Source organism: Hipposideros armiger, unplaced genomic scaffold (genome assembly GCF_001890085.2).
Source record: "Hipposideros armiger isolate ML-2016 unplaced genomic scaffold, ASM189008v1 scaffold_780, whole genome shotgun sequence".
In the NCBI taxonomy this organism is placed as follows: Eukaryota; Metazoa; Chordata; class Mammalia; order Chiroptera; family Hipposideridae; genus Hipposideros; species Hipposideros armiger.
The window spans coordinates 213,660-220,638 of record NW_017732130.1 but is presented as its reverse complement, the minus strand read 5'-3'; positions in this window follow the sequence as shown (position 1 = coordinate 220,638).

The window sequence follows — 6,979 nt, the reverse complement described above, 5'->3', positions numbered from 1 at the left end:
ACACACACACACACACACACACACACACACACACACATATACACTTTATATCTATACCAATGGTCTCTGTGATTTTTGCCTCTGTACTGACAAATAAAACAATATAAAACTGATTAGGTTACTTTAGGCTCATTTAATTTAAGCAGTGTCAACTTTATCTTTCAACTCCTAAAACTAAAAACAGCTGAATCCATGCTTTGAACTTTAATAACAAAACTCCTCCTTTCAAACAACAAATTGTAAAAATTATCTGTTATTTCTAGTTCAGGGAAACAATTTTTCCACGTTGATTCAGACTATCACAGCACCTTCATATTTTGGGTGAATGTTGAAGCTACAGTGATAACCAGCAATAAGTAGCCAATTGTTTTTTTTAAAGAATGAGAACACTGGGATGTCGCCTCTACCCTAGAAAGTCCAGACATGCAGTTCTGGAAGTATGACCAGTTCATCTTTAGTTTTGATATTCCCCCATTGTGACCAGCACCACATCTTGGGAGTCCTTACCATTGCTCTCATCTATTTTCAACAGTTTTCAAATCAAGTCTGCAAACTGAAGGTTTTAAAGGAGTAGCAAATAGGACCATTACAAGGGTTTCTAGTTAATGCAATACATTTTAGTTTTATGTTGATATGTATAAAGACTATTATTACGTATCTACATTATGCTGAGCATTCTAGGTGGTTTATGATTTTGATAATTGCATAAAAACTATGGAAATCTCTTTTAAAACCTAAAAAGTCTAGTAACATAAGGTAATAAAATAAAAATAATCAAATAACTTAATATCACAAATATCTATATATTACAAATGCTCTAGTCACAGGCATTTTAAGTATTGATATCATTTTAAATAACTAGGAAAGCCACTAGTTTGCTTGGACCTGACCCAAGCATGCTGCTGACAGGTAAACTGAAAGTATCTGTGTAAGAGAAAGTAGACATGAAGATATTTGCTTTAAATTCCAAACTCACAGGGCTGGCTGAGTGGCTCAGTTGGTTAAGAGCTCGTTCAAAAGTGTGAGCTCTGAGCAACAGGGTTGCCAGTTCGATTCCCGGCCTGAGCTGAGCTGCCTCTGAGCTGCCAACAGGTGGCAGGATGGCTCAGGTAAAAATAAATAAATAAATAAAAATAAAATAAATTCCAACCTCACCAGAGTCTACTGTGAATGGTCTCACTTCTGGATGTTCTGGAAAACCAGCTGATATCAGGGTCACCAAGAGCTCTCCACTCTGCTGGGAGCTGCAAATTCAGTCAGGCTACCCTGGAGAAGAAGAGGTCTAAGGACAAATGTGCCTTTTATGGGATTGCATTCACTTAAGGCCACATCCTCTTCCTGTGATTGGCTAATGAAAATGGCTGATTAGGTTATACAGAAAGATGTAAAACTGGGTGATTAGGTTTACAGCCTATAGAAAACAACACGTGGGGGCTGACAACCTAACGGAATATAGATGTGTTTTGGGGTAATATGCAAGAAACTTTCAAATATGCAATACAGTATTATAACTATATTCACCATCTTATATGTACTATAGAAAATTATTTTTAGCAGAGGTGACATGCTACTTTTATTTTTTTGACACCTATCACTGTTAAGGTGATGCTTTCATATTAGTTGTTTCACTAAATTATCTAATGTTTGGGATTTAGTTTCTATTTGTATAAACATACAAAGGTAATCTAACCTTGTCAAAAATTCAAAAAGTGAAAATCTAAATAAAACTCACCATTTAAAAATTATCAAAAATTGGAGAACCAATGATAAAAGCCGGAATATCCTAGAAAGAGGTAAAGTTGCTGTCCTGTAACTCAATGTATAGATTGTAAATTAACAGAAGCTTCAGAAGTGTCATTTGACCAGCAGTGATACTTCAAATAATGTATCCCAAGGAGACTAAGGAAATAGTATGTGTACTGTTAAGGTACATATAGTTGGGGGTGACCGGTTAGCTCAGTTGGTTAGAGCTAACCTGATAACACCAAGGTTGCATGGTTCGATCCCCACATGGGCCACTGGGAGCTGCGCCCTCCTTAAAAGAGTCAGCTATACCATTGTAGCATGAAAGCAATGTGTAACCAATGACCATGGCTGTTCCCCAGTAAAATAAAAATAAATAAATAAATAAATAAATAAAAAGGTACACATAGTTATGCATATGAGGACTTTTTGAAAAATTAATTCTGGAAAATTGCCTCAAATGTTTCTCAACATGTTACATGCCATCCACATAAGCATCAAGAGGAAGAAGTTTCTGGTGTTCTCATGTTTCAGTAAAAATTAAATTGTTATGTGTACAGGATGCCCCCCGTAGTGAGTGCTGGTAAATGGTCTTCTCTCTTACTGGGTCTTGTCCGCCACTTACTTACACTATTATTTCCTGGACTTACAATTACTTCACATAGCATTTTAAAGTCCTATACCAGGCTCTTCAATCTCATCCCTCCCTCAAATAATAAATAATTAAGATGTTGTCATCTTTACTATCTTTTGCTAAACACTAGTGACTTCTTGATTTTCCTCCCCCAAAACCCAGTGTTTAAAGGTAAGACAAAACCCCTAGAATGTGAAGATTATAGGTTAGAAGGAATGATAAATGCGTAATAGTGAAACAAAAAATTTATAACTTCTCAAATAAGGAAGAGGAATCTGCTGTTACAACTGAAGGAAAAACAAAGAGCAGATGATTGAACTTCAGATTCCTTCGCTGACATCTTTTCCCGGGAAAAGACCCTGGAGAAACATTGATTAAAAGGGCTCGAGTCCCTGCTATGGCCAACACAGCCTGCCATTAAACATAACATATCTACTCCTCTGCCCTGTGCTACCCCCAGAACATTTGCCAGATGTGAATTCATCAAGGTTTATGGGCTTAGCTTGATAAAAACATAATATGAACCTAAATCTGAAAGTGGAATGTTCAAAAAAGGTATCTCTTGTTAGGCTAAGGAAATACTAATATCACAAATATCAGACACTTTGGAAATAAAAAACAGGTGACTAAATAATATTTTCAACAGAACACTAATAATCTATTATGCCTAGAGATTCCCTTGGAAAATCAGTTTGCACCAGGTGGGTTAAAACAGACCTTCAGTTTATCTCACATGACAGGGCAGAGACAGGTGGGGGGTGCCATGAAAAGGCAGGCAGAAGCAGCAATACATCCACCTGAACTGCAACATGAGTTTTAATGTGACTGATGCCAGGGTCCCCTACATTCTGCACCTCAACATCCTGAGTGGTGCTTCCCGACTTTGCTACTGGAAACCATTGCTGAATTCCAGGTTGACACTAATGTGGTTGGAGGGAAGAGTTGGTGAGTCTTTTTAGCAGAAGGTGAACAACTTATGAAACTGCTTTCAGGACTCCCTAGCCAACTACAAAGAGATGTGAGCACTTACTTAGGAAAAACAGCCCAAATCATGTTCACCTGGTCATCTGCTTTTTAGCTAATATGAGTCATTTTTGACTGGAAGATTTGGAACAGGCTCAGACCCTAAAGCCAGTTACCACCCTGGCATTCTCAGCGTGCTGAATGGCAAGAGCCTGAAAGCAGCAGCTCCAAGCTCCGTCAGGACTGCATCTCAGATGAATGTTGGAAGGTTTCTAAAAACATCTTCAGATGCTATCTTACATATCCTCAGAACATAGTGCATCCTAGTGTATTTCCTAATATGTCTGGGTTGCAAGTACTGCTCACCAGCACACTAGGGAGCCAATTTAAATTAATTCAGTCTGAAGTGCTAGTCTATTAGAGGTACTTCTAATAGCACAAGTAGGAGGGAAAGACCCCTTGCGACTCAGAGGAAAATTCGTAGTTGTCTTTAAGTTTTCTCTGAGATTAAAAAGGAGCTCAGCGCCCTTTGAATATATCAACAGTTTCATGCAGTAGGTAATGAGTAATGGATAAAATCGTGTTATTGAGAATGTAAGTCCACTGTGGCTGCCTGGGTTACCAGATCTTCAATTAGCTCAAGCTCACTGCTTGAAGGAGTGAAAATCTGACATGGACCTTCTTAGAGAGACCTTTATCCTCTCTTCCTACTACAATGTATCTGTTTTTCACGAATGTTGTCCCCCACCAAATGAAAGCAGTTTTATTTGTGCCATTTAGGTATGAAAAGAATTGAAGTGATAAAATGCATTATACTAATACCTCTTTAATGTGGTCTGTTTGTCCCTTATCATTTAGAGTATAAAACATCTTCTAAGATCTCCAGCCACACACATACATTTAAAAACAAACTTCTTAATCACACACACACACACACACACACACACACACAAACACACCACTTGTGGACTAGTTATTTGAATGATATTCTATAGATCTATTTGAGGAGAATGGACATACTTACCATATTATGTCTTCCAATCCACAAATATTGAATATCTCCATTTACAGTACTCATAGTTCTTTCATTTCTTTCAATAGTGGTTAATAGGTAATATGCATAGAATTGTAGATCTTTCATTAGATTTATTTTTAGGTATTTGATGGTTGTGATAATATTAAATGCATTTTAAATTTCCTTTCGCACTTTTTATTGTTGTTTATAGAAATACACTTGGTTACATTTCTTCCTTGCTTCACTAATTATAGATTTTGGGAAATTTTCTAACCATACAATCATGTTATGCTAATCATGCAAATTATGATAGCTAGCTTTATTTCTTCCCAACTCTTTAAGATATTTTTCTTTTTCTTGTCTGATTGCTTTGAATAGGACATGCATAAGAGTGTTGCATATATAATATAAGAGGTAATAGCAGACATTCTCATTTCATTCCTTATTCTTTGTGGAAAGCTTTCAAATTCTCCATTGAATATAATATTTGCTATATTTTTTCTAGATAATTTTAAAAAGATTATGAAATGTCACTTCCCTTTTTTGTTTGTTAGTAGGTATTTAAATATAATGAATAGGCATTGAATTATATCAAATGTTTTATCCTACATCTAAATTGTCAAATGTATAGGCATAAAATTGTTAATATAATCCCCTTACTGCTTTATTAATGTCTAAGGAATCTTCATGTTTGCCTTCTTATTCTTGATCTTATATTCTTGATTTGAACACAACCCTTCTTTTTGTTGGATGAGTCTTCCTAGGGGGTTATAAATTTAATTGATCTATTCCATGAACCAATTTTGTATGTTGTTGGTTTTATCGCTTTATTTTTTTTTCCAATTTCAGTATTTTCTACAATTATTATCATAACTTTATTCCTAGATTATTTGGCATGAAATTTCTTTTCTTTACCTCCTTGAGATGAGTTTTTCTTCTTTTATAATATATTTATTTAGTGCTACAAATTTCCCTCTAAACATTGATTAACTTGCATCCCAAAAGTTTTGTTTACATGCATCCTTAATATTATTCAATTGAGGTATTTCCATTATTTTATTTTAAATCCATGCAGCTGCATGAGAACTATGCAGGAGAACAGATGATGAGTGGCAAAAAGGATAGGTTGTGCCAGGGAGGGACTTGTATGTGCTCAGCCTCTTTCCTCACCATCTGCCCCCTACTTTGCTCTATCACAGGTAGCCTGACACTGCAGGCTGAGATCCCCAAGCTTTTGCACAACCTAGCTTCTAGCAGGTACTGGAAGAACGTTAGAGGGTGAGAGGAAGGAGAAGTCACTATACTTCTCCTCTCTTCTACCTGGGCACTGTCTCTTTCAGGGTTCCAGCCTTCTCCACGACTTTAACTCTGAAGGCTGGTAATATCACAGCCTTCCTAACTCCATGGTCTAGGGTGGCAGTGGCTCCCTGCTAATGTTAACCTCTGGTTGTTTCACTATCTCTTGTTTGGCTTCTCAGCTCTTCCTTCACCGGTATAACCAATTCAATTCATTATATCCTCTGTGTTTTAAATCCTAGAGCGATTTCAATTTTCTTGTTTAGATTCTTACAGATCTAGCTCTCTTTCATATGTTTAAAGCGTCAAGGTCACAAGTTATAAGGAGAATCAGCACCAGACAACAAAATATACTTTAAATGTATATTTAAAAAATGAAATAAATCCAGTAATCTGTTCTAAAGTGGACTAAGGGTGCCCTATTTGTGTTTCTGAGAGGAGAGCATGTTTTCCTCTATTTTTGTCAGAGATTTTGATTTTCACAGAAACTGGTAGAGCTATCAATCTACAAGTTTGAAATAGATTGTTATTTAAAGCTATATGTACAAAGGTTTTAAAGATATATGAATTACTGTATTCCACTACCTCTGTTCCCAATTGATTCAACAAATCATCCAGTTCATATGAAACACTTATTTTCACCTTAGCACTGTTTCAGGTGTCTTGGGTGAACCAAAACAAGAGAAGTGAGCCCTTTCCCTCAGGAAGCTTATTACATAATTAGGAAGATAAGACAAACACAACGAACAGAAATCAATTTGGGAGACATGCCTAATTAATTACAAGATTTAATCAAATATTATTTTAGTGCTTAATGCAAAATGCTTAAATAATTAAATTCTTAACAGAAATGTAACTTCAGCCCCAAATATAGTTTGAAATTGTCTAGTGGCAACATAATAAAAAGTAATTAAAATCAGTTCATGTAGCGCTGTTTACAAGAGCCAAGACTTGGAAACAACCGAAATGCCCATCGGTAGATGACTGGATTAAGGAACTTGGTACATTTATACAATGGAGTATTATTCGGCCATAAAGAAGAATGAAATCTTACCATTTGCAATGATATGGATGGACCTAGAGAACATTATGCTAAGTGATATAAGTCAGTCGGAGAAAGACAAATACCATGTGATCTCATTTAATGTGGAATCTAAAGAACTGAATAAATGAACAAAGTAAACAGAAATAGTCTCAGAGACACAGAGGAAAAACTGATGGTTGCTAGTTGGGAGGGTGGGGATGAGGGAGAAGGGGAAGGGATTAGACAGCATAAATTGGTAACTACAATATTGCCACAGAGATATGAAAGACAGTTTGGGGAATAT